Source organism: Gossypium arboreum, chromosome 1, assembly GCF_025698485.1.
Source record: "Gossypium arboreum isolate Shixiya-1 chromosome 1, ASM2569848v2, whole genome shotgun sequence".
Lineage (NCBI taxonomy): Eukaryota > Viridiplantae > Streptophyta > Magnoliopsida > Malvales > Malvaceae > Gossypium > Gossypium arboreum.
Window position 1 is genome coordinate 121,642,648 of NC_069070.1, and position 8,660 is coordinate 121,651,307.

Sequence of the window (8,660 nt, forward strand, 5' to 3'; positions counted from 1 at the left end):
CCACTTGATTAATTAATCATTGATGAATAAAGGTTTGGCTCTCCATGCATATATAAGTCACCTTTTTATGGGATTTAAGATAAATATTAGGATTAAATTAATAAATAAAGTTGTTAAACTTTATCCTTTTATTTAAATTATTATTTTAAATAAAAAAATCAAAACAAATGATCGAGTTTTAGCTTGATGCCCGCCATGTAGACATTCATAAACTGCTCTACCGTAGTTCTTAGCGGATAACCCCAATTTAAGTTTTATTGCTCATGCAGGAGGATGTGGATTCGAGCGCGTTGAAATACATTATCCTCCTATTTATGGGTTGAGATGGAACTATAGATAGTTTAGGTATTATGTATATCAAACAACACGTTAAAAACTTAGGTACAAATACAAAGATAAAAACTTACTTAGGTGTAAAAATTATGGGCTTATCTAGATAAATAACTAAAGTTCAGAGACGTTTTTAAAATTTTAGCTAAATGTGTGATATAGGACCATACATTTGGTATAAATATATTCAATGCAGGAGAACGTAGGTTTGAGTGCGCTAAAATAAGTATCAATCAGAATCTATAATGAGATTATTCAAAAATAAGTATCAATCAAATTGAATATTAAACTTTAGGGGCAATCAAAACTCAAATTTATCATTAAATTAACTAAAAATTTTGTAATTTTTTTTTTATTTTAAAGACCCAAATCCCTTGATTGTCTCTATAATAACATTCCAGAATAAATTCGCACTCGATGCATCGAAAATTTATGGTTTGATATACACTACCAAATCCCAAACATTTGTTTTCAAAAGAATTATGTGGGGTCGAATTTGATGACATTTATGGATCATAATTGGAGTTCAATAGATTGAACCTTCATTTTCGTTATTTATTTAATTTTGTATATATCCCTATAATTCAATTATAGGAACACTGTTGTATGCAAAAGGGGGAAAAGATAGATATTATATGTAGTGTTGAAAAACTTTTTGGCCACGATGATATGAACATGAAAAAAATTTGTGGCTTGCCTTCTTTGATTCACTAACGCAAAGCCAGTTCACCACCCTTTATCATTCATTATTGGCTTTGTAGATAATGACATGCATATTTTCATATATTATTGGCATTTGTGGTAGGGTTTAACCATGTTTTTAGACCACCCAATCATGGTGATCCAAGCTGCCCCTTAGGGTTTTTTCATAGCTGGGTGACTTGTTCAAGCTCGACTTATTGTTTGGTTTTTGGGTTAGTTTAGATGAAAGTGATAGGATCAAGAAATTGAGATGAGGAAGAAAAAAAACTGGTTTAGAAGTTAAAATATACCCAAATCTCTGTGCTATTTGTGTATGTTTTAATGGTGTTAATAATTAGAATTGATTGTTATTGGTGTGATTAATACTTGTATGGGTTCATGTATCTTGTTCTTGTTCATGAATTTTGGGGTAGGGTTTAACAATATTTTTAGACAACTCAATCATGGTGATCCAAGCTGCTCCCTTAGGGCTTGTTCGAGGGTCGAACGACTTGTTCAAGCTCGAAGACTCATTTTGATCTTTTGGGGTGATTTGGATGAAAGTATTAGATTTGACAAATAAAGTTGAGGAAGCAACAACAATCCATTTAAAGGTTAAAATAGTTCGAAGTCGCTGTGCTCTTTGTACTTTTTAACGATGTTAACGATTGGACTTGATTGATATTGGTGTGATTAATACTTGTATGGATTCATATATCTTGTTCTTATTTCATAAAATTTGTGGTAGTGTTTAACCAGATTTTTAGACCACCCAATCTTGGTGATCCAAGTTGCCCCCTTTAAGGCTTTTCCGAGGGTCAACCCACTTGTTCAAGCTCGAAGTTTTGTTCGTTTTTTGGAATGAATGGTTTGGATGAAAGTATTAGGTTTGAGAAATGAAGTTGGGGAAGAAAAACAAAACCTGTTTAAAGATTAAAATATACCCAAATCCCTGTGCTCTTTGTACGTTTTAATGGTGTTAATAACTGAACCTAATTGATATTGGTATGACTAATACTTGTATGGATTCATGTATCTTGATTCTTATTTTATGAATTAAGAAATTTGTCATTAAAAAAGAACAATTGGACCTGAACTTTAAAAATTGAAAAGTAAAGAATTAAATTTCTGAAAATAAAATAGAGGACTAAATTTCAAATATATGAAAAATACATAGACTTAAAATAGAATTTAACCCTATTTGCTGCTTTTTCTTTAATTTTCATTATGGTTTTTACCCTACATTTTCTGTTTATAATTATATGTGTATATATTTAAATAATTAATAAAGTTTGAGATATTTATTATTGATAATGGCTTAAAAGGAAAAAAAAAAGTGCTTATGAATTTTCATAATCAATACTTGACTCTGCAAAATATAACACTATCCTTTTAATTTAAAAAGGCTTAATATAATATTTGGTATTTAAATTTGACATTTTTCTAATTTGGTACCTAAACTCTTTTTGGTCTAATTAGTGCCCAAACTTGACCTTTTTTTTTCCTAATTTGGTATCTAAACTTGACACTTTTTTCTTAATTTAGTACTTAAACTTTTTTGGGGGTCCAATTTGGTGCTTGACTCTTTTCTTAATTTGGTACTTGTTAAATATTTTACAAATTACTCCAATATATTAACAATGTTATTTTTTATGAAGTAGAAAAAATAATCAATGTATGAACGACATGTGATAGATGATATAATTTTTTTTGTATTTTATATGTTCAATTACTTTTAGTTTTATTTATTTAATTAATTATTTTATTAATTGAAAATAATGAATTTATTCTAATTTAGGGTTTTAAAAATCCTTTTTTCCTTATTTAATATTAATACGTTAAGTATAGCTCAATACTTATTTTTAAACATGAATTTCCTCTAATACTGACAATATTTTTGTAGCATAACAAAAAAATTTTAACACTGTTATTGTTTTACGTAATTTGTATACCATTTAATAAATTTAGCTACCAAATTAAAAAAAAATGCGAAGTTCAAGTATCAAATTGGGCCCAAAAAATTTAGGTACCATATTAGGAAAAATGTCAAGTTCATGTACCAAATATTATATTAAGCCTTTAATAAAATATGAATTTTGAAATCTAATACCATAATTAAATCTACGCAAGAGTCGAGTTATACTATATTATATTTTAAAAGATTTGGACAAAAATGATAAAGTTAAACTCTTTAACAAGTAGGCCGAGCTTAAATTCTAATATTTAAGGTCTAATTTTTTAATTTGTATTATATTACAATAATAAAATATATGACAAGTCGTGTTTTATTTAATAAAAACAAAAAAAATGTTAATTAAAAATTCAAATTCTAATAGTGAGGTAAGGTAAGATATATGAGTTAAGAGATGTGGATACCCCGAATGATACACCGATAAGTAAACACAAAAAGTATAAAAGATTAAAGGCCAAAGGTACTTGTTAACATAGTTTAAACTTAATTTACGATTTTGGTATGAGATGTGCCAATATCGATTCATAAGTACATCACAACCTATGCATCAACAATACATTTTTTTGGAAAAAAAATAGAAAAATAATACGCACCAACACAAACAAGTTTATATTAACTATATATAAATAAAGGTGAATGTGCATGTGAGATCCCTCTATTATAAGAACTTGATCAAATTAATCCCTCTATTATTAAATGGATCGATTTACTCCCTATATTATTAATAGTATAAGGACTACATTGATCCATTTAATGATAGAGTGGCTAATTCGATCTAATCCCTATTATACAAGGACTTCCCAAAGACTTTAACTTATAAATAAACCGTATTTAAATTGAACTTTTTTTTTTCTAAAACAATGCTCTTAGAACTCTTCGTAATCCCTTCCCAACCCGTAAATAGGAGGCAATACGCGCTAGTGTCACGGACTTAGGATTCTTGCCTCACAATCCGGACACTAGAGCGTGCTCAAACTTACGTCTTCATGCACTGATAACAATGTCAATATCAACTGAACTAAAACTCGATCAACATATACAAATGACATTGACATTGTTAATCTAGACTTAAATTTGACCTAACACGATGACAAATAACATACCCGACCATGGACACGTCTAGAGAATATAATTCACTTTTTAAGTTCAAATTTTCTTTTGCAACTTGACATTATGGGGCATGTTTGAACGTATAGGCGTTTTCGCTGTTTATTTTGTATTGTTTTATAGTGTGATATTTGGATGTTATATGCCTTTGGTATCATAATACAATGCGTGTCCAATCCAAGAACACATAGAAATTCAGACATGTTCAGATTCCAACAAGCATCAAGGACCCAACTGTATGCTTTGCTGTATTTTCTTGAATGCAATAATATTCCATATTCGATGTATTGATAGCGTATAAGTGTTATATATTTTCGGTAAATAATTTAATGTATTATTATTGGGTAAAATAAAAAATAGTGAGGGACTTGTAAATAAATATTAATATTTGAATATTAAAGATGATATTGTCGGAAGGAGTAGTCATGAACCTCGAAAGGATTGGCTTTATGCATGGACTATACAACAGACATAGAAATACATTGATTCTATTAAAAAATATTAGTTATAATTATAATTGTTATATTTTTCTCGAGTTTCAAGATTAGGAGTTAAAGTTTAGTGTTTAGAATTTGAGTTTATAAGGTTTAGGATATTGGATTTAGGAATTATATTTAAATAAAGTTATTAATATCTATTTATAAATAGGGTGGAACGTAAGAGGAACTAGAGGCATAGTTCTTTGAATCAGACTGAAAATCAATTGAGATATCAGTACAAAGAAAAGCATTAGATTGATTAATTCGAAAACTAATACGAACTGATTGAATCAGATAAAAAATCGATTAAACCAGACAGTTCTTTACGTTTATATTTGTGTTAGAATTCCTGAGTTTTTCCTTTCTTGCATGGTTCAGCTAACTACAAAAAAAGCAATATCATACGCTTATAAAAACAATAATAAAATAACAATGATAGATATATCAACTTCATGTTCGAAACACGTGGACTTTTACTTCATAATTGGTATGGACAGGACCAAAATCCTCACATCACATTATTGTACTATGATTTGGCTTAACATATAATAAATTCAAATTAAAAACAATAATATTAATACTTGAGTTAGCTTGATTTGACATTGTGCTACTTGTTCAGACATTTCGAGATGTTATTGTTCTATGAATTCATCAGGATTTTCAACAGAATGGGGTGACAAAATTTCGACCGAAGACAATACGGGTCTTATTAGAGTTCAACTGTTCAACACATATCATAATTACGTTTAATACAAGTGTCTCTGGTAAACTGAAGAGTTTGGCATGGTTTGACTTAATCTCGTGGCCTAGGCATTGTTCCCCATTAGTTTAGGCACTCCGAGGTATTCTCGTTCAGTGAACTTGTTAGAACTCTTAACAAAATCAGGTCACAAAATCCTAATCAAAATTAATATAGAATTTGTTGAAAGATATATTATAATTACATTTAAAATATTTTATCTTGTATGATATTATTTTTATATCATAATTATATTCAATACATTTTATAATTATATAAATATTAATATATATTTATAATTAAAATTTTCGTATAATATTACACATTTAAATAAATTTTATAATTTTAGATTCAAATAATGTGTTCATATAAATGATTATATTTGTTGACTAAAGTTGATGAAGAAACAGGTCATGCAAAAGAACAAGAGCAATGAAACAGAAAAATCTTCACCAGATAATCATATCCATAAATTATGAAATATATTTATATTTTGTGACTAAAATTTGAGTTTTATTTTACGTAAATACGTGGATTTTCTTTTAAATTTAATTTAGGTTTTAGTTTATTATGTGTGAACTTTATTTAAATATATTTCAATTTCAATTTGATTATATTTTGTATCGGTTTTATTCTAATTATAATTATTTGGAAATATATTTTTGTGATCGTATTGTATTTGTAAAGAACTCCTTCAAAATGATTTTGACTTGAACAATAAGTATTATATCTATGAAATAAAATAACGTGATTATATTTTTTAAAAGTATTATGTGAAAGTAGCAAGCTGAATTCATGCGATAATATTTTTGCCACATAAAATTTTGTAAATAACAGAATTTAATTTAACAACTATTGTTTGAGTTGAGAGTAAAATAATAATATTAATGACTTAATCAAGCTTATTTATCCATTTACATATACGAGTGGGTTAGGGTAGAATTTGATCCTACATTAGATTAAGTCGAGCTTGTGCAATGTATATTGTTGATATCATATGCATAAGCCTAACTCAAAACTGACCCAAATCGACCAAAAAAAGAGAGGCGATATTGGTAATAAGATGAAGTTTCTCGGTGTGGTGGTAAAGAGGAGCCTTGGCTTCCAAAAATAGAAAAAAAAAATTATTTTTAATACAATTGCACTATAGCTCTTTAAATTTTAATTTTGATTTTTTAAAATAAAAAATTTATAATTTAATCCTTCAAAGGATTATAAAATTTAACCTTAATACAATGATAAATTTAAAATTTAACTCTCTAAAAATTTATAATTCAAATTTGCTGCTCCATAAACATTGAACACATTATTTTTCGATTTATTTTGGTTTTGAAAATATTGATTTAGAATTTAATTTTGCTTTTTAGACCCAAATATGATTTTTGGACATTAGGCTTGGGTTGTCTCTTTTCAGATTTGGGCCATGTCCATTTATTTTGTTTGGTTTTTTTCATTTATTTTCATTTTTTGTTTCTTTCTATTCGTTTTGTTGATTTTTCTATCTTTATTTTCGGTTTATTTATTTTTCAAAAAATGCCAAAATAAATTATTTAATATAAAAATATATCCTTTTAATATTTTAAATTGTTAAAAATTATTTATTTATTTACGTGACATACATGTGAATTGTAATGTGAATGTCACGTCAACAAAGTTACAAACGTTTATAGCTCAAGAGAGAAGTGCTAATATTGTGGGTGACATTAACTAAGTAAATCACATATGCGCTTGAAGAGAGTCAAACTGTCAACCTAAGGAATATAAGCCACATACTTGCAAATATGATACCGCCCGAGCTACCATACTTATCATGTTGAAAAATATGGACATCACATATATAATAAAAATAATTACATGTTATTATTTACTATTATGATAGGTTAGCCCAAATTAAAAGTGATCTAATTTGGTTAAAATTTTATTGGGCTTTAATTATTAAATAAAGTATGGGTCAAATATGTATAGATACTCTAGAGTAATTAAGTTCTAATCAAATTCTAATTAATGATGGGCTAATTAGGAATTAGGGCTAATATATTAAAGTTACAAATATTAGGGAGATAGTCCCGGATTACATACAATATATCTTTTCTAATATCCCATCATTAGTGAAGGAAAGAAAGAAAGGAATTCATTAATTCAGGTACGCTTCCGCATCTAGTTTTATTTTTATTTTGTTCTTCATGATTTGACATGACAAGATACTGATTTATGATTTATTGAATTTTATAATCTTAATTTATAATTCTAACATACCATTGTTGGAAGTTCAATCAATTACTTGGATGACAATTCAAAAACTTCTTTTAAAAAATCCAGCTTCTTTCAACAATAATTTTTGAAGATAGATCCGAAATATTAATCGAAAATCTCTATGAAAAATCAAAACTCACATTCAAACTATGATTTTTTTTTCTTTGCAAACCGTGCAATAAATTACGGCCCTCTTTGCTTAATTAAGGAAGAAACATTGGATCACTTAATGTTAGAGCTATCTAGTTTGGGGCTATTCGATTTGGTACAACATAGAGATATTTGAGACTGGGTGCATGGAGATTATATCACATTATTATTTGATTTTTCTTTTATAATTTTTTAAAAGAATTTGGGTGAAAATACGATACAATTTTAGAATGTTACGTCAACACATTTTAATGGAATCCAAATTCAGGGATCAAATTGAAAAAGTTGTCAAATGCCTACAACCATCATGAAAAAAAAAAGTCCAAAAACCAAATTGGAAAAAAATTTGCCGAGAGATTAAATTATTTTATGTTTTTAGGGTTAATATGTTATTTGGTACCTGAGTTTAACTTTAATATTCAATTTGGTACTTATATCTCAAATTGGTATCTAGGTTTGGTACTTGAATTTTTTTCAATTTGATACTTGAGTTTGTCTTTGTCCCATTTAAGTACCTGAATTTAACTTTAGTGCTTAATTTGATACTTGAGTTTGTTTTTGAAAAAAGTACAATGGAGGCCCTTGCACTAAAAAGCGTATTGCATTTTACCCCCTCTACTTAAAAAATAATCAATTTAGTCTCGATACATTAGATCAAAGAGCAAACTAGTCTTTTTGTTAAAAAGAAACTATCCATTTTTACGGTTAAAAACTAGTCCTTGTACGGCAACATAAGGTACACATGGTATGCTATGTAGAACTATCTAGTTATTACATGAGCCACGCCAATTTTTAACAATTGAAGTGAATGAAATTGTTAACGGAAAGGACCACTTTGCTCTTTGATTTAATATACAATGACTAATTTATTTTTTTAGTAAATGGGGCAAAATGCAAATTGACTCCTAGTATAGGAGCCTCCATGATAGTTTTTACCATCTTTCTGCCC